Source organism: Balaenoptera physalus (genome assembly GCF_965194825.1).
Source record: "Balaenoptera physalus genome assembly, chromosome: 10".
Taxonomy (NCBI): Eukaryota; Metazoa; Chordata; class Mammalia; order Artiodactyla; family Balaenopteridae; genus Balaenoptera; species Balaenoptera physalus.
In genome coordinates this window covers 110,275,478-110,299,414 of record NC_138889.1, presented here as the reverse complement: position 1 = coordinate 110,299,414, position 23,937 = coordinate 110,275,478, and the positions used below count along the sequence as shown (strand labels likewise).

At 44.0% G+C, this 23,937-nt stretch overlaps 1 long non-coding RNA gene across 1 annotated transcript; it reads left to right on the top strand.

Moving 5' to 3' along the window:
* Positions 1-8,303: 8,303 nt before the first annotated feature.
* LOC309668193 lies at positions 8,304-21,486 on the top strand. The gene is made up of 3 exons (XR_014268113.1): positions 8,304-9,884; positions 10,495-10,633; positions 11,961-21,486. It is a non-coding gene; the product is annotated as an uncharacterized lncRNA (long non-coding RNA).
* The last annotated feature ends 2,451 nt before the right edge of the window (positions 21,487-23,937 follow it).

Here is a 23,937-nt window from a genome sequence, read left to right as displayed (position 1 = left end):
GCTGTTAGCATTTGCCTTATGTATTGAGGTGCTCTTATGTTGGGTGCATAAGTATTTACAATTGTTATATCTTCTTCTTGGATTGATCCCTTAATCATTATGTAGTGTCCTTCCTTGTCTCTTGTAATAGTCTTTATTTTAATAGACCCTATTTTGTCTGATATGAGAATTGCTACTCCAGCTTCCTTTTGATTTCCATTTGCACGGAATATCTTTTTCCATCCCCCCACTTTCAGTCTGTATGTGTCCCTAGGTCTGAAGTGGGTCTCTTGTAGACAGCATATATACAGGTCTTGTTTTTGTATCCATTCAGCCGGTCTATGTCTTTTGGTTGGAGCATTTAATCCATTTACGTTTAAGGTAATTATCGATATGTATGTTCCTATTACCATTTTCTTAATTGTTTGGGGGTATTTTTGTAGGTCTTTTCCTTCTCTTGTGTTTCCTGCCTAGAGAAGTTCCTTTAGCATTTGTTGTAAAGCTGGTTTGGTGGTGCTGAATTCTCTTAACTTTTGCTTATCTGTAAAGGTTTTAATTTCTCCATCAAATCTGAAGGAGATCCTTGTTGGGTAGAGTAATCTTGGTTGTAGGTTTTTCCCTTTCATCACTTTAAATATGTCCTGCCACTCCCTTCTGGCTTGCAGAGTTTCTGTTGAAAAATCAGCTGTTAGCCTTATGGGGGTTCCCTTATATGTTATTTGTTGCTTTTCCCTTGCTGCTTTTGATACTTTTTCTTTGTATTTAATTTTTTTAAATAAATTTATTTTATTTTATTTATTTTTATTTTTGGCTGTGTTGGGTCTTTGTTGCTGCGTACAAGCTTTCTCTAGTTGCAGCAAGCGGGGGCTACTCTTCATTGCGGTGCGCAGGCTTCTCATTGTGGTGGCTTCTCTTGTTGGGAGCATGGGCTCTAGGCACGCAGGCTTCAGTAGTTGTGGCACACGGGCTCAGTAGTTGTGGCTTGCGGGCTCTAGAGTGCAGGCTCAGTAGTTGTGGTGCATGGGCTTACTTGCCCCGCAGCATGTGGCATCTTCCCAGACCAGGGCTCGAACCCATGTCTCCTGCATTGGCAGGCAGATTCTTAACCACTGCGCCACCAGGAAAGCCCCTGTATTTAATTTCTGATAGTTTGATTAATATATGTCTTGGCGTGTTTCTCTTTGGGTTTATCCTATATGGTACTCTCTGTGCTTCCTGGACTTGATTGGCTAATTCCTGTCCCATGTTAGGGAAGTTTTTGACTATAATCTCTTCAAATATTTTCTCAGATCCTTTCTTTTTCTCTTCTCCTTCTGGGACTCCTATAATTTGAATGCTGCTGCATTTAATGTTGTCCAGAGGTCTCTGAGACTGTCCTCAATTCTTTTCATTCTTTTTTCTTTATTCTGCTCCCTGGCAATTATTTCTACCATTTTATCTTCCAGCTCACTTATCCGTTCTTCTGCCTCAGTTATTCTGTTATTGATTCCTTCTAGAGTATTTTTAATTACAGTAATTGTGTTGTTCATCACTGTTTGTTTGTTTTTTTATTCTTCTAGATCCTTGTTAAACGTTTCTTGTATTTTCTCCATTCTGTTTCCGAGATTTTGGATCATCTTTACTATCATTACTCTGAATTCTTTTTCAGGTAGGTTGCCTATTTCATCTTCATTTATTTAGTCTTGTAGGTTTTTACCTTGCTCCTTCATCTGTAACATTTTTTTTTTTGTCGTTTCATTTTTTTTTTTTTTTTTGATGGGTGGTGCTGTATTCCTGTCTTACTGGTTGTTTGGCCTGAGACGTCCAGCACTGGAGTTTGCAGGCAGTTGGATAGAGCCGGGTCTTCGTGCTGAGATGAGGAACTCCAGGAGGCCTCACTCGGATTAATATTCTCTGGGGTCTGAGGTTCTCTGTTAGTCCAGTGGTTTGGACTCAGAGCTCCCACCACAGGAACTTGGGCCCGACCTCCGGCCTGGGAACCAAGATCCTGCAAGCTTCGTGGCATGGTAAAAAAAAAAAGAAAGAAAGAGAAAAAGGAGCAGTACAATATCAAAGAATAAAAGCAAAATAAAAATAGAAAGATAAAAAATATATTAGGAAAAATAAAACTATAATTGAAACAACTGCAACAAGGTAAAATAAAACCACAACAGAAAAAAAGGGGGTGGGGAAGCCAAAAGGAGAGAACAATAACAAAGTATAAAGAATAAAGTAAAATTAGAAAAATAAAAGATTTATTAGGAAAAATAAAAATATAAAATAATCAACAACAATGAATCAACAAGGTAAAACAGAACCCCAATCTAAAAGAGGAAAAAAGAAAAGGAAAAATAACAAAAAAAGCCTTGGCTAGGGGGGTGGAGTTTAGGCAAGGGGTGGAACTTAGGCAGGGGCGGGGTTTAGGGTGGGGGGGGTGACGTTTGAGCGTGGGGCGGGGCCTAGGCCAGGCGACGTTGATGCGTGGGGGCGGGGCCTCTGCTTAGGACCTGCACAGAAGGGGAGAGGCAGCACCTCGAAAGGAGGGTCTCTGGAGTGTGGGGTTCCGGAGTTTGGAGGTAAGGCCCTGGGTGAGGGTGTGTGGGTGGGGCTTAGGCCCAGCGTGTTGGAGGGGGTCTCAGAGGGGGTCTCCGAGTGTAGAGGTGGGGCCCTGGGTGGGGGGGTAGGGGCGGGGCTTGGGCTCTGCGTGGCAGGAGGGAGGCTCTGAGGGCAGAGGATTAGGCCCGGGACCCCAACAGGCTTCCCGGTGCCTAAGTGGGCAGGGAAAGCGCTGGCCACCTTCCCTTCCTGCACGCCCCTCCCCCACTCTCTCCCCCAGGGTCTCTGCATCCCCGCTGGACCCCTAACTGTGGGTGGGTCCCGCTGGGTGTAGGAACTCCTCTCCTCCCCCAGCCAACCCTCAGGGGTGCCGGTCCCGGAGGTCCGGCCTTTACTTTTGCTGCCTCTTCCCCCCCTCCCTCTCCCTCAGGACCCGCGTGGCTGGAGGGGGCCTCGGTGGGCAGAGGATCAGGCCTGGGATCTCAGCAGGTTCCTGGGGGCCCAAGTGGGCAGGGGAAACCTGGCCATGCTCCCTTTTGATCTTATGTCCTCCCAATGGTCCCCCAATCTCCCTCTTCGGGCATGGGATCCCTTCCCCTCCCCCAGCTGCCCCTCAGGGAAGCCAGTCCCGTCCTGCCTCCACTTCTCCTCCCCGCTTACTCCCCGCTACTCCCCACGTCCTACCCGGTCGCTGAGGGTTACTCCTGTCTCCTTAGTTGTCTGTGGTCCACGACCGGTGCCGGGTAGGTGCCCTAGTTGTGTGGAGATGCGAATTCTGCATCCTCCCAGTATGCCATTTTGACTACGCCCTCTGAATTCTTTATATATTCCAGATGAGTCCCTTATCAGAAAAATGATTTGCAAATATTTTCTCCTCCGTGGGTTGTCTTTTCACTTTCTTGAAGCAAAAATTTTCGCATTGGGAATTGCCCGGCCGTCTGGTGGTTAGGGCTCTGCACCACTCTCACTGCTGAGGATGTGGGTTCGATCCCTGGTTGGGGAACTAAGATCCCACAAGCCACATGGCACAGCCAAAAAAAGAAAAAAAAGTCCAATGTATCTATTTTTTTTTCTTTTGTTGCTCGTAGTTCTGTGGAAGGTTTTACTGAAGACTGTTCCAAAGCTAAACACAGGCTTGGAAACAGTTGGTTTCATGGGGGAGGATGAGGGTCCTCAGCCTGGTACCCCAGCTCTGAGCACAGAGCCCTCCCCCCCACCCCCTTCTGAGGCCCCCTCCACCTGTGACCTGGCCCCTCTCCATCCCATCCTCTGCCTGGTCTTTGTCTCAGCCCTTTTGGCTCCCTCTGTTGGGTGGGTCCTCCTCCTCCTCCTTCCTTGTATTTTGGTGGTAAACTCTCATTCATTCATTCATTCATTCATTCACCTGTGTATTATCAAAAAGACACCTGGCACTGTTTTAGTCTCTGGGAATGCAGTGCCAAAAACAACAAAACAAACCAGGACAGCTTAGCCTGCCAGAATACCCTCTCCAGAGGGGAAACAGACAGTTGGAGGTCCCCCGTCTTGGAAGAGCCTCTCCTTGATACTGACCAGGGTTCTTGGCCTTCCCCAATCAATAGAAATTGATCAGAGGCCAGCCAAGAAATTCAGGCAAGGCATTACTGGGGCCCCTGCGGCAGCAGGGGGGAGTGAGAACAGGTTCCCTTGCTGGCCTGCTTGCTGGAGTAGGGGCAAGCTGGTTCCTTATATGGGGTGAGTGTGGGGTGGGTCCAGGGGTCAGGCCAGAGGTGATCTGCCAACCCCTTTGGTGGTGGTGTGTGCAGGAGGCGTATGCAATATCCTGCTTTTGCTCCCGACCCCCTGCTTTTGCTCCCGGCTCTTTAGAAGTGGCAGTTGGGGTTTTGGTCTTTTTGTATCTTTTTGTCCATAGTTTGCCCCTACTGTACACGCACGCAGTTATTTTTAGTCCCTTATAGTTTCTTTGTATTTTGTTGCTCAAGGTGTTTGTCCAGATGTAAGCACTGCAGCAAAGGGCCCCAGGTCCCAGCCTGTCTCATTCTGACCTCCCCTCCCCTCCCCCGCCCCGTGCACCCCCAGTTAATATCACTGCTAAGCTGGGCACATGGGCAAGTGGCAACAGCAGGTCTCACAGCAAATGCTGTTATTTATTTCCTTAGCGATCTTCCTTATTAGATCACTTCTTTCTTTCTTTCTTTCTTTCTTTTTCTTTCTTTCTTTCTTTCTTTCTTTCTTTCTTTCTTTCTTCCTTCCTTCCTTCCTTCCTTCCTTCCTTCCTTTCTTTCTTTCTTTTCTTTCTTTCCTCTTTTTGGCTGTGTTGGGTCTTCGTTTCTGTGTGAGGGCTTACTCTAGTTGCGGCGAGCGGGGGCCACTCTTCATCGCGGTGCGTGGGCCTCTCACTGTCACAGCCTCTCGTTGCAGAGCACAAGCTCCAGACGCGCAGGCTCAGTAGTTGTGGCTCACGGGCTCAGTTGCTCCGTGGCATGTGGGATCCTCCCAGACCAGGGCTCGAACCCGTGTCCCCTGCATTGGCAGGCAGACTCCCAACCACTGCATCACCAGGGAAGCCCCAGATCACTTATTTCTTCAGGACAAGGACCACTCAGCCATCCTGAAGTCCCAGAATCAGGTCCTGCTCACTCAGACACAGAGAGGGCCAGGAACGGGCCCTGCATGCTGCTGTAAAATTCTAGGGTCTCCGATAAGGGATTAATATCCAACATATATAAACAGCTCATAGAATTCAACATCAAAAAAAAAAAAAAAACCAAACAACCTGATTGAAAAATGGGCAGAAGAACTGAATAGACATTTTTCCAAAGAGGAAATGCAGATAGCCAACAGGCACTTGAAAAGATGCTCAACATCGCTAATCATCAGGGAAATGCAAATTAAAACCGCATTCTCACACCTGTCAGAATGGCTATCATCAAAAAGAACACAAAGAAATGTTGGTGAGGATGTGGAGAAAAGGGAACCCTCATACACCGTTGGTGGGAATGCAGATTTGTATAGCAAGTGTGGAAAACAGCATGGAGGTTTCTCAAAAAACTAAAAATAGAACTACCATATGACCCAGCAATTCCACACTTGGGTGTATATCCAAAAAAACAAAAACACTAATTTGTAAAGATACATGCACCCCAATGTTCATAGCAGCATTATTTACAGTAGTCAAGACATGGAAGCAACCTCAGTGTCTATCAACAGATGGATGGATAAAGATGTATACGTATACAATGGAATACTACTCAGCCATAAAAAAGGATGAAATTTTGCCATTTGCAGCAACATGGATGGACTTGGAGGGCATTATGCTAAGTAAGATAAGTCAGACAGAGAAAGACAAATCCTGGATGACATCACTTATATATGGAATCTAAAAATTACAACAAAGTAGTGAATATAACAAAAAAACAAAACCAGACTCACAGAAATAGAGAACAAAGTAGTGGTTAACAGTGGGGAGAGGGAAGGGGGAGGGACAACAAATGGGTAGGGGATTAGGAGGTACAAATTATTAGGTATAAAATAACCTAAAGGATATATTCTACAACACAGGGAATACAGCCAATATTTTATAATAACTATAAATGGAGTATAACCTTTAAAAATTGTGCATCACTATACTGTACACCTGTAACATATAATACTGTGCAGCAACTATACTCCAATAAAAAATTCTCTGGTCTTAATAGCCATCAGGAAAATGTGAAGCAAATGCAAGAGATCATCCCCATCAAGACGGCTAGAATCTTAAAGACAGATAGTAACAAGTGTTGGCGAGGATGAGGATGTGGAGAAACGGGAACCCTCATTCGCCGCTGGTAGGAACGTGCAGTGGTGCAGCCATTGCGGAAAACAGTCTGGCAGCTCCTCAAAGAGTTAAGCGTGAGAGTTACCATATGAGCCAGCTATTATACTCCTGGATACAGACCCAAGAGAAAGGAAAACATATGTCCTCACAAAAGCCTGTATATAAATGTCCTTAGCAGCACGAGTCACAATAGTCAAAAAGTGAGAACAATCCCGGTGTCCACTGAGGGATGAATGGATGAACAAAGTGTGCTCTATCCGTCCGAGGGAATATTCTTCAACCACAAAAGGAATGAAGCCCTGACACTCGCTACAGTGTGGATGATCCTTGAAAACCTTCTGCCAAGTGAAAGAAACCAGACAAAAAGGACCACATATGGTATGATTTCGTTTCTATGAAAAGTCCAGAATTGGTAAACCCATAGAGACAGAAAGTAGATCACTGGTTGCCAGGAGGAGATTCGGGGGAGGGGGGATTGAGAAGTGATGCTATGAGGAGGGGGATAATGAAAATGTTCTAGAATTCACTGTGATGATCGATGCGCAACTCTGTTGAATATACTAAAAGCCATTGAATTGTGTACCTTAAAATGGTGAACTGTTTAAAGTAGAGAATCCATAGGTCTGGCTGTGACAAGAACCCTCTCACATAAAGTGAGGTTTGGTGCTTCACATCAACTGTAGGAAAAAACGTGGTGGAGGCCGATATGGAGAGATTTGCCCAAGAAGCAGCTTTGGAAATGCCCAAGAGTTTCCTAGCATGGTGCGGTCTCCAAGGACGCTTAGTGGGTGAGGTCTCTCTTTGGGGTGCATTCCTCACCCATGCATTGGGACTGCTCTTCTGGGACTGGGGTGGGCTTGCACTTGGCCATCCACACTACTATGGCCAGGTGCTCTCATCTTCATGGGTGTGCACTCCAAGGTTCCTGGTTGCTTATTTATTGAGGACCTGCTGTGTCCAAGGCAGGGTGTGGGATGGGCTGGGTGCTGGGGCACCAGTAGATACAATGTGGGCAGGGGTGCACCCTCACAAGCTTCCACGCCAGCTCAGTGGCACCATCTGTGCTCAGTTGAGAAAAGCCAAACTGATGCCACTGCTGGGGTCCAGCCTTCACCCTTGACCTCGTAGCTCTGAGGCCCAGCTATGAGATGCTGCTCGTAAGACAGAAACTTCCAGGCAAGGGGCATGGGCTTCCCGGTGTCAGAAGGAAGCCGAGTGACACTGACATGGAGGAACTGGCCCGTGTCCCCTTTGCCTGCTTACGGAGCAGAGTGAGAGGACCTGCTTTCTCGGAGCCTTCCTCACTCACCCTGTGGGCTGGGTAACCAGACACTGGGTGTTGCCTGGCGGCGGCAGTCCTGAGGCCAGCCCCCTGCAGCAGGTGTGCTGGAGTTTTCCCTGGAGTCACCACTGTTACCAACCCTCCCGATGCAGTCAGGGTCACCCTGAAAGCCCAGCGTGCTCATCCTTATGGTGTTAGGGGTGTCCGTGGTCAGGCAGCAGTCGCAGTAAGTAGGAACCCACACAAACCTCTCTCCCATTTGGAGCAGGCTGCAGACAGCTGGGGGTGCTGGCGGGGTGGGGGGAGGAATCAGGGCCGGGGGAGGGACACAGGGGACAATGTGGGCCTGGTCACGGGCTGGAGGAGGGGGCTGTCTCACCCCTCTGGCTCCTTCAGAGAGGGCAGGAGGGCATAGAGGTCACGGGGTGCTGGGGAAAGCACTGGGAAGCGAGTCAGGGGACCAGTTCTAGGCAGCGCCCCTTGACCTCCTTGCTCCTTGCCTAGTACTGGGCGACGACCCACCCATCTCGCTCCCTACTGTTGAAAGGGACAGACAAGAGCGCACGTGGTGGTGGCAGCATCTGCTGTGGCCGCTGTCTGGCTGCTCTGAGGGCAAAGCACGCCACCCTCACTGCAGGTGGACAGTCAGGCTCTGGTCTGGGTCGGGCCCCAGCGCTAAACTTGCCATCCACTGTGGCCCAGTCACCCCATCTCTGCACCTGTCTCCTCCACGACAGAACCTGGGGGCTTGAATGCGCCAGAGAGCACGTGTGCAGTGGGACCCCAGCCAACCCGGCAGGACCGAGGAGGACCCTGGACTGTCATCTTCAGGTTCACGGGGACCCTGCCCCCCCCCGAAGCACCACCTGAGTCCTGGAGGCTGCCGTGGTGGGTCCAGAGTCTGGAGGAGGGGCCTGGTAGTGGGTGGGACCAGGCGTGGGGCGGGCCTTTGAGGGGTGGGGCCTGGAAACCTACCTAAACAAGTTTCTGCTGAGGTTTGGAGGCACCTTGAGCATGAAAGGTCTGAAGCTGGATTTTGCAGGGATGGAGCTGTCTGGGGGTGGGGTACCTGGGGCTGGAGCTGGCCCCATCCCCCCAAATCCATAGAACTAGCCCAAGGTCAGGACCTGAGATAAGGTCCCCCGTGGCTGGGCCCTGACAACCTTTTCCAGTTAGCTTCGGGTGCCTGGCCTTGACTGACCTCTGAGTTGCCCTAGCTTGGAACGTGAGGGGCTAACGTTGGGGCTTCCTAGGGTCAGGACCCCAGCTTTGGTCTAGAACCTTCCATCAGAACCCCAGCCTTACTCTCTCCCAGCATTCTAGGTCCCCATGCATTCAGCCAGTCATTCAACAAACATTTGTGGCCGTGGAGGCTGGGGACACAGCTCTAGACAAGACACACTCAGTCCCGGCCCTGGGCTCTTACCTTCTGGGGAGAGACAGACAATAAGGAGAAAAGGTGAGGAAGGAAGGGACATGTCTGGGAGAGAAGGAAGAGCTCTGAGGCCTGGGGGCTGGAGAAGCGGCCCCGTAGCTGACACACCAGGATCTGGTGACGCTCCCAGGAGCTGGGCAGGAAGGTGAGCAACCCTTGGACTCTCAGACACGCATTTTGCTGAGAAGCGCCCAGGTCCCCAGAATCCTAGGCCTGAAAACACCCTGCATTCCCAGGCTTCACGCCAGAAAGCAGACAAGGACTTCCTGCCAGAGGATTTAGGAGAGGAAACAGGAACGTTTGCTGGTGTTCTTGCTGGTCACTTGCCTTTACTACGTTCCTCAATCACATGGATGGTCTGCTCCGCAGTCCTGAAAAGGCAAATGGCTGCTGCAGTGCTCTTGACCGGCTCCAGCTGTGGGGAGAGTGTGGCCACACCTGGAGGCCCTGCCCAAGCAGGGCAGGGAGCAGGATGGGCTCAGATGCCATCTCCTGCATTTTCATTTGGAGATGTTAGACTAGCATCAAAAGGAGGTTCTTAAGAAGAAAGCACGAGCTCTCTGATACCCTCATCCACCTGACACAATTTTGTTTTCACTTCTTAGCTCCTGTTCTTTCCCTTCCAGCCATGTGCTCCAGCTCAGTTGCATAGGCTGGGCTGCTTCCAGCAGGAATAAAATGCTGTTCCCTATTCTGGGATGATGGCTTGGCCCAGGGAGGGGGACACACAGATGAACAGATCTTGGTGGGCTCCCTCAGGGACCAGGTTGTGCAGGAGTTGGTCCAATTGGAGGTTCAAGATGTCCTGGAAGAGACACACTGTACTCAGTCTTCAAGAACAGTTGAGAGCTTGTCAGGTGAGAAAGATGGAAAAGCATCTGGGGCAAAGGGAATACCATGAACAAAACATGGAAACAGCATTAGAGTCCAGGCATCATTTACTCATTTGGAATGAGAAAAGCAGGGCAGGCAGGGTCTTGATCCGAACAAGACAGTATGAGGCTGCTTCTGAAGGGCAACCCCAAGGCAGCACCTGTCTCTGTTTGCCACGTGGTAATTTGGCCCAGTGTTGGCTGATCTTTATACTTTTAAGAGAAACTACAAATCTGGACATTTATGTGAAATCTCTGGACTTTTAAATGTTACCCAACAGTTAGAATTAAAAATAAAATGTAGGCCAACCAAACCATGTCTTCAGGTGAAACTTACAGTCTGGGCAACCTTGCATCCTGAATCTTGTCTTTGCATTGAGAATTGCAATTATAGTATACGTGCAATTTTTTCCCACTTAACATGTTATGAATATTTTCCATGTTTATATAATCTTTTAAAAGCCATTTACAATGATTACATAATGTTCTGGACATGTCATGATTTGCTTTACATTTTCCTCCTGTTAGAAATCAAGGTTTCGGGGAGGAGTTTTAGACCCATTCTCACCCTGGTTTATTGTTTTGTTTTCCTTAGGTGGGCAGTACAGAGATGGAACGATGGAGAAATGTCAGATGTACCTTACCTGCCCGCCTCCTGAGAGCCTCAGAGATCTTGGGATTTCAGTGCAAGAAGGGACTTAAGGGTCATTGGTGCTCATCCTTTTGTTTTTCAGGTGAGGCAACTCAGGCCTACAAGGTCCCAAGGCAAGTGTATAATAATCCCTTTATGGTGAAAATGACCAAATTTCACTGAAATACATTAAAGAAAAGTTAAACTGTCATTTTTTTCTGTACTGGAACTGCACTGAATCTATAGACAATTTTGGGGAGAACAAACACCTTTATGATATTGAGTCTTTTATCCCAAACATGCTGCATAAAGACACATTTTTGTTGTATTTACTCATAGGTTATTTAAGCATATGTATATATTTCTGTTTGTTTGTTTTTGTTGCTATTATAAACGGCACCTGTAAAATTTGTGTTTTATAACAAATTGTTGCAGCTTTATTAGAAATGTAGTTGAGTTTTGTTTATTGGTTTTGTGTCCACATACCTTATTTAACTCTCTTATTAATAATTTTCACAGGTCTTTTTTGGGTTTTGAGACAATATTTTCATCCACAGCTAATAACAAATTTCTCTCTACCTTTCTTCTTTTATATTTCTTTTTCATGTCTTGTTGCATAGGTTAGGACCGTGAGTTTGATGTTACATAGAAGTGTATGATACTTGATCTTCAGAGGAATTCTTTCAGCATTGCTCCATTAAGTATGATGATTTTTGTAGGTGTTTTTGATAGATGCTCTTTATCATACTAAAGAAGTTCTCTTCTATTCCTGTTTTCCTAAATTTTTTTAAACCATGATTGCATATTGAATTTTATTGACTGCTTATTTTTGGCATTTATTAAGACCCTCATTTTGTTTTTCTCCTTTGATCTGTTATTGTGGTACATTACATTAATAGATTTTCTAAACCAGTCTTGTATCGCTGAGATAAACCTAACTTAAATGTGACTTATTACTAAATATTTAGGACTCTAAATTTCCTTTTAAGTGTTGTATTACTGTGTCTTAGTTAACCTGTGTAACAAAAAGCCACAGATGAGTGGCTTAAATAACAGAAATTTATTTCTCACAGTTCTGGAGGCCAGCAAATTTGGTTCCCAGTGAGGGTTTTCTTCCTGGGCTGCCTTCTTGTTGTGTCCTCATATGGTGGAGAGAGAAAGAGCTCTGGCCTCTTCCTCTTCTTATAGGGGTGCAGATCCCATCGTGGGGCTCCACTCTCATTATCTCATCTACAAACCTAATTACCTCCCAAAGGCCCATCTCTAATCACACTGGGGGTTAAGGCTTCAACATATACATTTGAGACAGACACAAACGTTCAGTCATGCTGCATCTGATAATTTGTGATATGGAATCTTTTTTAAAAAAATAGTCACTGATTGGGACTTCCCTGGTGGTGCAGTGGTTAAGAATCTGCCTGCCGATGCAGGAGACACGGGTTCAGTCTCTGGTCCAGGAAGATCCCACATGCCACGGAACAACTAAGCCCGTGCACCACAGCTACTGAGCCTGTGCTCTAGAGCCTGCGAGCCACAACTACGGAAGCCCGCATGCCTAGAGCCCATGCTCCACAACAAGAGAAGCCACTGCAACGAGAAGGCCGTGCACCTCAACAAAGAGTAGCCCCCACTCTCTGCAACTAGAGAAAAGCCCGTGTGCAACAACGAAGACCCAACACAGCCAAAAACATACATAAAAATTTTTTAAAAGTCACCAATTTCTAGGTATTTTAAAAATTCCACTGTGGTTTTTTTCCTTGACTTGTGTGTCCTTTAGATGCATGTTTTCTCATTTGCAAACACATGGGGTTTTTTTCTGGTTGTCTTTTTGCTACTGATTTCTAATTTAAGTGCATTGAGATCAGAGAATGTAGTCTGTAGGCCCCAAACTGGGTGAGGCCAGCATTATGGTCTAGTGCATAATTAATTTTTGGAAATGTCCCATGTGTATTTACAAAGCATGTACATTTTTCTGTTGTCAAGTATAACAGTTTATAAATATCCATTAGATACATTTTTAAATTTACTCTTCAATATTTCTATATTCAACTGATTTTTGTCTTCTTGATTTACAAGTACTGAAAGACGAATATTAAAATCTCTCACTTTTTGGTAGATTTATCGATTTCTTCTTACAATTCTGTTAAGTTTTGTTTTGTATTTTGAAGCTCTGTTACTGGGTGTATGAAATTTTAGAATCATTATATACACTTGTGAATGAAACCGTTATCACCCCTTATATAGTGATCCTTGTTATCTCTGTGATGCTTTTTGCTTTAAAGTCTATTATGTTTGATATTAATATTGCTACATCATCTTTTTGGGGGTATGTATAGCCTGGTGTATGTTTTTCCATTCTTTGATTTTCATTCTTTCCGTGTCCTTACATTTGGGAGGATCTCTATTAAACAGTATAATTAGTATCTTTATCTTCCTCCCAAATAATGCATGGATCTCAACTCACTTTCATTTTAATCACACCTTCCAGTTCATGTGCTATTAACATGCAGTTTTTTAGCTTTATTCTGTCCCCCCTCCCAACTTTAGATGTTGTTGTTTTGTTTCATGTAGTCAACATTTGATTAAATTTACCAACATATTTATTATTTCATATTATATCCCAAATCTTACTTCTAGAATAATTTTTCTTCTGTTTGAGATTCATCCTGTAGAATTTCCTTCGGTTAAGGGAATGTCGATTTTAAACTCTCTCAATTTTTGATTATCTGAAAATGTCTTTACTTAGTTTATGTCCTTGAAAGATAGTTTTTCCAGGTATAAAGTTCTAGGTTTGACAGTTGTATTCTCTTAATACAGTGAAGATATTTGTATTCGTTTCTCACTGCTGTTGTAACAAATTATCTTAGTGGTTTAAAACAACACACATTTATTTTCTCATAGTTCTAGAGGTCAGATGTCTGAAATCAGTCTCATGGGCTAAAATCAGGGTGTTGGCAGGGATGTGTCCCTTCTGGAGGCTCTAGGAGAGAATCCATTCTTTGCCTCTTCCAGCTTTTAGAGGCTGCTGGTCTTCACTGACTTGTGGCCACATCACTCCAATCTCTGCCTTCTTCTATCCTGTAGTCATATCCCCTCTGCCTCCCTCAAATCTTTTGAATACATTGGACCCACTGAGATGATCTAAGATAATCTCCCCATCTCAAGATCTTTAACTTGATCATATTCAAAGAGTTCCTTTTACCATGAAAGGCCACGTGTTCATAGGTTCTGGGGATTCAGAAGTTGACCTTTTTAGGGATTATGCAATTTACTACATTATTCCACTCACTTCTGGCTTTCATTTTTGTCACCAAGAAGACAGCCGTTAATAAAATTACTGGTCTCTTGTAAATGATCTTTTTCTTTGGATGCTTTTAAAATTTGCTGTGCTGACATTTTACTATGATGTATCAGTTGTGAGTTTATTTTATTTATCTTTCTTGTTGTGTTTTTTAAAAATCCATTATCTCTTTGAATATTTTATCTTCTCCATTTCTTCTATTATCTTCCTTTGATCCTCAGTTAAGCTGAATGTTAGACGTTCTCACTCTTTCTTCTGTGCCTTTCAGGTGTTTCTTTCATATTTACATTTCCTTTCTCTGGGCTGCATTCTGGATAATTTCTCCACTAAGTTTTTCTTCAGCTATGTCTAATAAGCTGTTTAATACATCCATCCATTTCTATCTTCTATTTTTAAAATTATCATACAGTAAAATTTACTTTTATTTAAAGGATTAGGATGTCCAAGTTCTATGAATTTTAACACATGTGTAGATTCATGTAACCACCACCACAGTCAGGATTCAGAACAGTCCTGTTACCCCCCAAACTCCCTCCTGCTGTTCCTTTATAGCCATGCTCTGTACCTACCTCTGATCTGTTTTCCATCACTTTAATTTTGTCATTTATAGAATGTCCTATCAATGAAGCTGTATAGCAAGTAACCTTTTTAGACTAGCTTCTTTAACTCACCACAATATCTTTGAGAATCATTGAAATTATTGCAAGTTCTCCTTTTTATTTTTGGCCAGTATCCATTGTCTGGATGTTCCAGAGCTTGTCCATCCATTCACCTATTGAGGGACATTTTAGGTGTTTCCAGTTTGGACGGTTATGAGAAGAGCTGCCATAAGCATTTGCATGTAAGTTTTGTGTGCACGTAAGTTTTCTATTCTCTAGAGTAAATATTCCAAGAATGGGATTTCTGGGTCATATGGTAAGTGTGTGTTTGACTTTTAAAGAAACGGCCAAAATGTTTTCAGAGTAGCCGTATCATTTTGCATTCCCACCAACAACATGTGTATTGTAAGTATTTTAAAATTTTTGTTGTTCTGATAGGTGCATAGTGGTATCTTATTGCAGTTTTAAAAGGTGAAAGACTTATATGATCTGAAGAGAAACCAGAGTATTCATCACCATGGTGTTAGTTTGTATTTCCTTACTGGTGAATGATGTTGAATAACTTTTAAGAGCTTACTTCCTATCTGTATACCTTCTTTGGTGAAGTGACCATTCAAGTCTTTTGCACATATTTTAATTTAGTTGTTTGCTTTCTTACTATTGAGTTTTGAAAGTTCTTTATATATTCTGGATACAAGTCCTTTGTTGGATATATGATTTGTAAATATTTTTTCTCGGTCTGTAGTTTGTCATTTTATTTTTTTAAGAGTGTCATTCTCAGAGCAAATGTTTTTACTTTTACTGAAGTCCAATTTCTCATTTTTTTATTTAATGATTATGCTTTCGGTGTCATGTCTAAGAACTCTTTGTCTAACTCCAAGTCACAAAGAGGTTCGCATATATTTTTTAATGAAAGTGTCAAAGTTTTATGTATTATGCTTAGGTTTATGACCCACATTGAGTTAATTTTTGTATAAAGTATGAACTTTTGTTTGAAGTTTATTTTTTTGCACGGGGATGTTCCAGCACCAATTGTTGAAAAGACTAGCCTTTCTCCATCGGATGTTTTTGCACCTCTGTTAAAAAATCACTTGGTCATAATTGATGTGTGTGTGTTTCTGGGATTTCTGTTCTGTTTCATTGATCTGTTTCACCAATCCTTAGCCAATATCATATTGTCTTGATTATTATAGTTTTGTAGTAATCATACAATTGGGTAGTACAATTTGTCCAACTTTATTCTTTTTTTTTCAAAGTTATTTTTAGTTCTGTTGTCTTTCAATATGAATATTAGAACCAATTTGTCTATATCTACAAAAATCATGCTAGGATTTTGTATGGAATTGCATTAAATCTATAGATCAATTTGGGAGAATTGACATCTTTACTATGTTGAGTTCTAATTCATTAACATGTCATTTCTCTTTATTTATTTAGATTTTTTTTTCATTTCTTTCATCCCCATTTCACAGTTTCCAGCATATAGATACAGTACATTTTTGTTAGATTTATACCTAAGTATTTAACTTTTTTAGGAGTTATTGTAAATCATATCATTAAAAAATTTTTAGTTTACAGTCATGCATTGCTAATATATAGAAATATGATTGATTTTTGTGGCGTGACCTTGTACCTTAAGACCTTGCTAAACCCAGTTAATAGTTCTAGGAGTTTTGGGGTTGTTTGTTTGTTTTTGTTGTTATTGTAGATTTATTTGTATTTTCTCTGTAGATAGTCATGTTGTCTGAGAATAAGGGGAAGTTTTCTTTCTTTCTTTCCAATCTGTATGCCTCTTATTTCTTTTTCTTGCCTATTGTATTGGCTAAGATTTATACTATGATGTTGAATGGAGGTGGTGAGAGTAGATGTCCTTGCCTTGTTCACAATCTTTGGAGGAAAGTTGTTCACTATAAAATATGATGCTAGTTGTAAAATTTTTGTAGATACCCTTTATCAGATTAAGGAAGTTCCTTTCTCTTTGTAGTTAGCTGAGAACTTTATCATGAACGGGTGCTGAATTTGTCAAATGCTTTTTCTGTATCACTTGAATTGATCATGTAGTGTTTGTTTTTAGCATGTTGATATAGTGGATTCCATTGATTGATTTTTGAGTATTGAACGAACCTTGCATTCCCAGGATAAACCACACTGGGTGGTGGTGTATTATTCTTTTTATATATTCCTGAACTTTATTTGCTAATATTTTGTTAAGCCCTTTTGCCTTTATGTTTATGTAGGGTATTGGTCTGTAGTTTTCCTTTTTTGTGCGGTCTTTGTTTAGTTTTGGTATTGGGGCAATGCTAACCCTATAAAATGTGTTGAGATGTATTCTCTCCTGTTTTATTTTTTGGGACATATCGTGTGTAATTGGTGTTATTTCTTCTTTAGAAGTTTGGTAGAATTAGCCAGTGAAGCCATCTGGGTCCAGGGATTTATTTTGGGAAAACAAATTAAACTATGAATTAAATGTATTTAATAGTTATAAGGCTAGTCAAGTTATCTGTTTCATCTTGGATAAATTTTGGTCATTTGCATCTTTCAAGGAATTTATTTCATCTAAGATGTGGAATATTGTACATAGGTTGTTCATAGTATTCCTTTGTTAGATTTTCAATGTCTAGGAATTCTTCTTTTTTCTTTGTTAGTCTTGCTAAAGCATCATCAATTTTATTGATCTTTTTAAAGACCCAGCTTTTGGGTTTATTGATTTTTCTCTTTTGTTTTTCTGTCCTTATCTTTTTTATGCCCTGCCTTCTGCTTCTTGTGGGTTTATTTTGCTCTTCTTTTTCTAGTTTCTTGGAAAAAAGCTTAGATGATTGATTTGAGACTTTTCTTATATAAGCATTTAATACTATAAATTTCCTTCTAAGCATGGCTGTAGGTACATCTCACAAATTTTGATATGTCGTATTTATTGTTTGTTCAGTTCAAAATGTCATTTTAGTTTTCCTTGAGACTTCCTCTTTGATTCATTAATTATTTCAAAGTATGTTGTTTAATTTCCAAATGCATGGACGTTTTTCTCTTATCTCTCTGTTATTAATTTTCAGTTTAATTGCATTATAGGAAAAACTTTGTATGATTTAAATTCTTTTAAGTTTGTTAAGATTTGTTTTATTATCCAGGACATGGTCTGTCTTGGTGAATGTGACCTTGAACACAATGTGTTTTCTACTCTGTTGGGTAGAATGTTTTAAATGTCTATTAGATTTACATTTTAGTGGTATATTTCAGTTCTTTTCCATCCTTGCTGATTTTCTATTAGTTCTATTATTGAGAGAAGAGTGTTGAAGTCTCCAACTCTAACTGTAGATTTATCTACTCCTCTTTTTCACTTCTGTAAGTTTTTGCTTCATGTGTTCTAAAACTCAGCTATTAGGTGCATACACATTAAGGGTTGTTGTTACATTAGTGGTGAATTGATCCTTTTTATCATTATGTAGTGTCCCTTTTTATCCCAAATATTTTCTTTACTCCAAAGTCTCCTTTGTCTGAAACTAATATAACTACTCAACATCTAAAGAGTTTTAAATTTTATTAATTATATTTTTTTCTAGAAATTTTATATAGATTTTTTTCAAATCTCCTTGTTCATTATTTATAGGTTTCCCCCCTCAATTACTTTTCAAGCTTCTCTTTTATTTCTTTAAACATATGAAACATGTTTCTATTATTTCTTATGTTTGATCATTTCAGTTTTGAAATCCTTCTAGGTTTAATTCCACTGTTTGTTATTTCTGCTGGCTTTTATTCTAGTGTTTCATAATTTTTTACTGTGAGCTACTCATTTTCCTTAAAGCTTTATAGGAATTTTTGGAGGCTGGGTTTGAAGTTGCATCCACTATCATCCCCTCCAACAGCCTTGTTTGAGTGGATTCCACTTCCATTTTACAGATAAGAAAATTGAAACTCAGAACAGCTAAGTGACCTGCCCAAGGTTACCTATGCAGGAAGTGACAGATAAGACTCAAACCAAGGGCTTCTGACTCTGAAGTCCATGTTCTTCCCCTGGTTTATCACACCAAATCTCTTCTCATTCATAGGAATCCTGCCTCTACTTCCACCCCAGTACTCCTGCAGGTTCCTCTTCCTTCCCTTTGGTTTTGGATGGTGTGGCTAAACCCTGAGCTGCAATCCTATAACACAAAGGTTACCTGCAGATGAACAGTGAGTAATACCTTGGTACATTTCTCTTAATTGCATAGACCATTCTTTTCTCCCATCGTCCTTTCTCAGGGTGGTTTGCTTTTGATCTGGGCTGATGTGAATGATCCTGGGTACTGGAGCCTGGCCAGACCCACTACAAAGCTGGTGCAATGTTTGGAGAGAAGAATGGTGGAAAAGCAATCATCCAACAGGAGGCTTTATCATGTGCCTTTTCAGACTCCCTGCATCACCTCCCTTCTCTATCCCTGGTGATACCCAAACTCCGCACCCTGGTTTGTGGGATTCAGGTGTCTTGATAGCTCCCTGGAGGTACCCAAACTCCATGCCACAATTTTTAGGATTCGGGGAGAGTCCTGATGATGCTACCTGATGATGGGGACATTTTTAAGTTAAGGAGACATTTATATAATTAAAAACAATTTTTAAAGTGAACAATTCAACAGCCTTCCATACACCCGCAACGTTCTATGACCACCACTATCTTCATCAACCTAAAAGGAAACCTGCACACACTGAGTAGTTGCTCCTAATTCTCTCCCACCCCCATCACTGGGTAGACTTTGAGGAGTGGGAAACCAGAGATGGGGAGCCACTTCAAGGTGTGGCTCCTGCCCAGACACCTGGTGTGTTTCTGCATCATGTCGCCCTTTCCTGGGCATCTTGCCTTGCTTCACTCCCTTTTCCCTCACTCCCGCCACCCTCGTTTGTACCTCCTTCATCAGGGGACAGTAGCGGAGGCCTCCCTCTGGCTCCTCTTTCTAGAGTAGGGCTTCTCATACTTTAGTGTGCAGAGGAACTTCATGGGGATCTTGTCTCAATGATTCTGGTTCAGTGGGTCCAGGTGGAACATTTCTAACAAGCCTCCAGGTGATGCTGAAGCAGGACCTGGGCTGCGACAACTCTGGTGGATGAACACAGGATGCTGTCCCCAGGGGATGGTGCTTGAGGCGATCTCTAGAAAGATGCTGAGCAGTGGTAATGTTGCTACTTCACAGAGGACAATATTGGGGCCAGCGCTGGTTTCCTGGGGCTGCAGTAATAAAGTACCGTGAAACTGGATGGCTTTAAACAACAGAAATTTATTCTCTGGCAGGTCTGGAGGCCAGAAGTCCAAAATCAAAATGTCAGTGAGACGACTTCCTGCTGGAAGCTCTTGCCTCTCTGCTAGCTTCTGGTGGCTACCTCAATCCTGAATGTTCCTTGGTTTGTAGCTGCATCACTCCAATCTCTGCCTCTGCCTTCACACGGCCTTCCTTCTCTGTGTCTCCAAATTGCCTTCTCCCCATAAAAACACCAGACATAGCATTTGGGGGCCCATGCTAATTCAGGAAGACCGCATCTTAACTTGATGACATCTGCAAAGACCCTATTTCCAAATAAGGTCCCCTTCACAGGTCCTGGGGAGTGGGGACTTCAGCATAGCTTTTTTAGGGGATGTAATTCAACCCCCTTCTTGGACCTGAAGTCATGCTGCCATTCAAGGGCAGAGGTAGGATGCATGCACGAGGCTGTTGTCTCTTTTATCCTGGCCACTGCTGCTCTGGGGGAAGCAGGAGGCCCAGGAGACGAGCCGGGAACCCCCCCCCAAACTGAATACGTGGAGGAGGAGACCAGGCACCTAGAGAAAATCAGCTGATTCTGCAACCCCAGCCGAGGCAAAGCATTTTATATTGTGGAAGTTGTCACTGTCCGGTGAAAGCCCATGGAACTAATTGTGTATTTTGTTCCCAGTCTCTGGAGGTGGAAACAGAGATAGAGAGAAAGCATTGTATTAGAACTAATTTAAAAAAATGCGAACCTCTGTCAACTAGTTGACATCTCTCCATACAAACACTGATATTTCAGGCAAGAATAGTTTCAGCCGTGCTTAACAGAAAATCTGCTTTACGGCGGCTTGACAAAACAGGAAATTAATTTTTTCTCACGTAACAGTAAGATCATAGCAGCTAACATTTACATGGCAACTGCTCCACGCCGAGAACTGTCTTAAGTGCTCTGCGTATATCACCTAATTTAATTCTCGCAACAGCTTATGAGTATGAATTGCTGTTATTACTGCTACTACTACATTCATTTTTCAGATAAGGATACGGAGGGTAAGTTTTGGGGCCAAGTTCATAGAGCTGGTAGGCGGTGGAGGCAGGATTTGGAAGAGATGGTCTGGCTCCGGCGTGAGTGCCGTAGTCCCGCACTGACGCTCAGAGGCAGGACTTCCTGGTGCCAGGGCTGCAGGCATCGTCCCAGAGGTCATCACGACTCAGGGTCCTTTGCCTTCTTCCTCAGCATCCTTGTGAACAGCTCTCTCCCTCCAGCATCCTGGGTGCTTCCTGGGCTGACAGAATGGGATGTGTCTTTTAAAGCTCCTTCCTGAAAGTTCCCCACAGCGCGATGGATTCTCTTCTTCCAGAACTGCACCACGGGGCCACTCCCAGGTGTGAGGAGATGGAACATTCCTCTGCTCTGAGTGGTCCAGACGTTCGTCCTGTGAGGAGGAGAGAAAAAGGGATCACGGGCAGGTGACTAGTAGTGTTTTTCTCTCTCCATCAGAATAGGATGATGGCTATGCCTGCATCCATCCTGTACTAATAAGCAAGTCCGAGATCAGAGTGGTTCCTGGCTGTGCCCACATCCATCCTGGGATGCAGGGCCCTCTGCTGTCTCTGTGTCCCTGGACACAGCTGATGGAACAGACACCATGGCAAAACACACACTGGCTCTTTTTCTTTTTAATTTATTTATTTTTGGCTGTGTTGGGTCTTCGTTGCTGCACGCGGGCTTTCTCTACTTGCAGTGAGCGGGGGCTACTCTTCATCACGTTGCACAGGCTTCTTATTGCGGTGGCTTCTCTTTGTTGTGGAGCATGGGCTCTAGGGCTTCAGTAGTTGTGACTCAGGGGCTTTAGAGCGCAGGCTCAGTAGTTGTGGCTCACAGGCTTAGTTGCTCCGCGGTGTATGGGATCTTCCTGGACCAGGGCTCGAACCCGTGTCCCCTGCATTGGCAGGCGGATTCTTAACCACGGCGCCACCAGGGAAGTCCCCACACTGACTCGTAAAGCTGTCACCTGGCATTGGTATGTGTCACTTCTCTCTTGTTCTTTTGGTAGAAGCAGGTCATATGGCCACGCCTAACTTCAAGTAGATGGGGAAGGGCAGCGCCCCCATGTGCTGACAGCAGAGAGAGCCAGAAGTCACAGGGGCAGCATTCATGGCCAGGGCTCTGCCCCATCCGAGTGATGGATTGAAGCTCACTTCCAATGCGCTGATATGATGCCTGCCTTTCTGGACTGGACCATCATACCCACGCCTGCAGGATCATTGTGAAAATGAAATAAGATAATGGAGATAAAGCTCCCTGAAACCCACGCTGAAATTCCAAGTCCCTGGCACGGCCAGGAAGGTGCATGTGCTCTGGGCCTTGGCGGGGCCAGCGTGCCGCCTCTCATCTTCCTTCAGCTCCCTCCATGCCTGTCGCTCGGCCCCCTTGCTGGTCCCTGAGGAATCCGGGCACGGTTCTGATTCAGGCTCTTTGCACTGGTTCTCCCTCTGCGTAGAGCAGCCTCCCCCGTGCAGTTGTCACCTCCTCAAAGAGGCCTTTCTGGGCCTCCCTGTAGACCGTGTCAACTCCATCACGCTGGAGGCCCTCCCCTGCTTATTTCTCCTCATAGCCCTCATCTCAGCCGGACATTTTATTAGATGTTTTGTTTATTTATTTTTAAATATATTTCCCTGCCAGAAATGCAAACTCCGTGAAATTAGAGACTTGAACAGTGGTTGCTCCTAGAACATTCTTGTACCGGGTTGAATAGTGTTGCCGCAAATGCGTGTCCCTCCCAGAGCCTCAGAAGTTGACCCCATTTGGAAATAGGGTGGTTGCAGATGTAGTAAGTGAAGAAGATGAGGTCAAAATGGAGGTGGGTGGGCCCTATATCCAGATATGACTTGTGTCCTTATAAGGAAAGGAATATTTGGTCACAGACACAGGGAGGAAGCGGTGTGAGTATGGAGGCATAGATATGGAGAGATGCTGCCACTATTCGAGTAACACTGAAGATCGCTAGCAGCTACCAGAAGCTAAGAGGCAAAGAAGGATCCTCTCCTAGAGCCTCCAGAGAGGACGTGGCCCTGCCAACACCTTGATTTTGGACTTCTGACTTCCAGAACTGTGATAAAATACATCTGTTGTTTTAAGTCACCCAGTTAGGGAAACTAACACATTTCTCAATAAATACTGTTGGATAGATGGGTGGATGGATGAATAGATAGATGGCTGGGTGGATGGATGGATGGATGGATAGATGGATGGGTAGATAGATAGGTAGATGGGTGAGTGGATGGATGGATGATTGAATGGATGAATGAATGGATGGGTGGATGGGTAGATGGCTGGGTGGATGGATGGATAAATGGATGGATGGATGGGTAGGTAGATGGGTGAGTGGATGGATGGATGATTGAATGGATGAATGAATGGATGGGTGGATGGGTAGATGGCTGGGTGGATGGATGGATAGATGGATGGATGGATGGGTAGGTAGATGGGTGAGTGGATGGATGGATGATTGAATGGATGAATGAATGGATGGGTGGATGGGTAGATGGCTGGGTGGATGGATGGGTGGATGGGTAGATGGATGGATAGATGGATAGATGGATGGGTAGATAGGTAGATGGGTGAGTGGATGGATGGATGATTGAATGGATGAATGAATGGATGGGTGGATGGATAGATGAGTGGGTAGATGGATGGATAGATGGAGTGTGGATTGGTGCATGGATGGATGGATTGATGGATGGATGGATAGGTGGGTGATTGGGTGAGTAAATGGATGCATGGGTGGATGATTGGATGGAAGGATGGATGGATGGATGGGTGGATGGATGGATGGGTGGATGGATGGCAAATGAATACATACAACTTCATACAGTGGTTTGTAACGATCTATTGGGTTGGTGCCCCCTTCTGTGCATTGCTCAAGGGCACGGACTTGTGTCTTTTCGTCCAGGTGTCTCTGGCATGTGATCAGCCATGACACGTCTGCTGAGTTGATGCCTGTGGGGATCTGGTCATGCAGTGCTGGTGACCAGGAAGCTCAAAAAGACCTGCCTTATAAAATGTAGCAGAAATCGCACCCTGAGCCCAGAGGCGTGGTGGGAAAGGAGCATGGGAAACTGTGCAGACCATCCCTGGCCGTCTGCAGGCAGCAGGAAGAAAGGAGGCTCCAGGGAGCGAGGTCTGAGCAAAGGCGTAGGCACAGTGCAGCCACCGGCCAACACGGTGCCGATGCTGCCTTTGCCCCAGAACTGGGACCAGGGCAGCTCTTTCTCTCCTGGCCACATACAC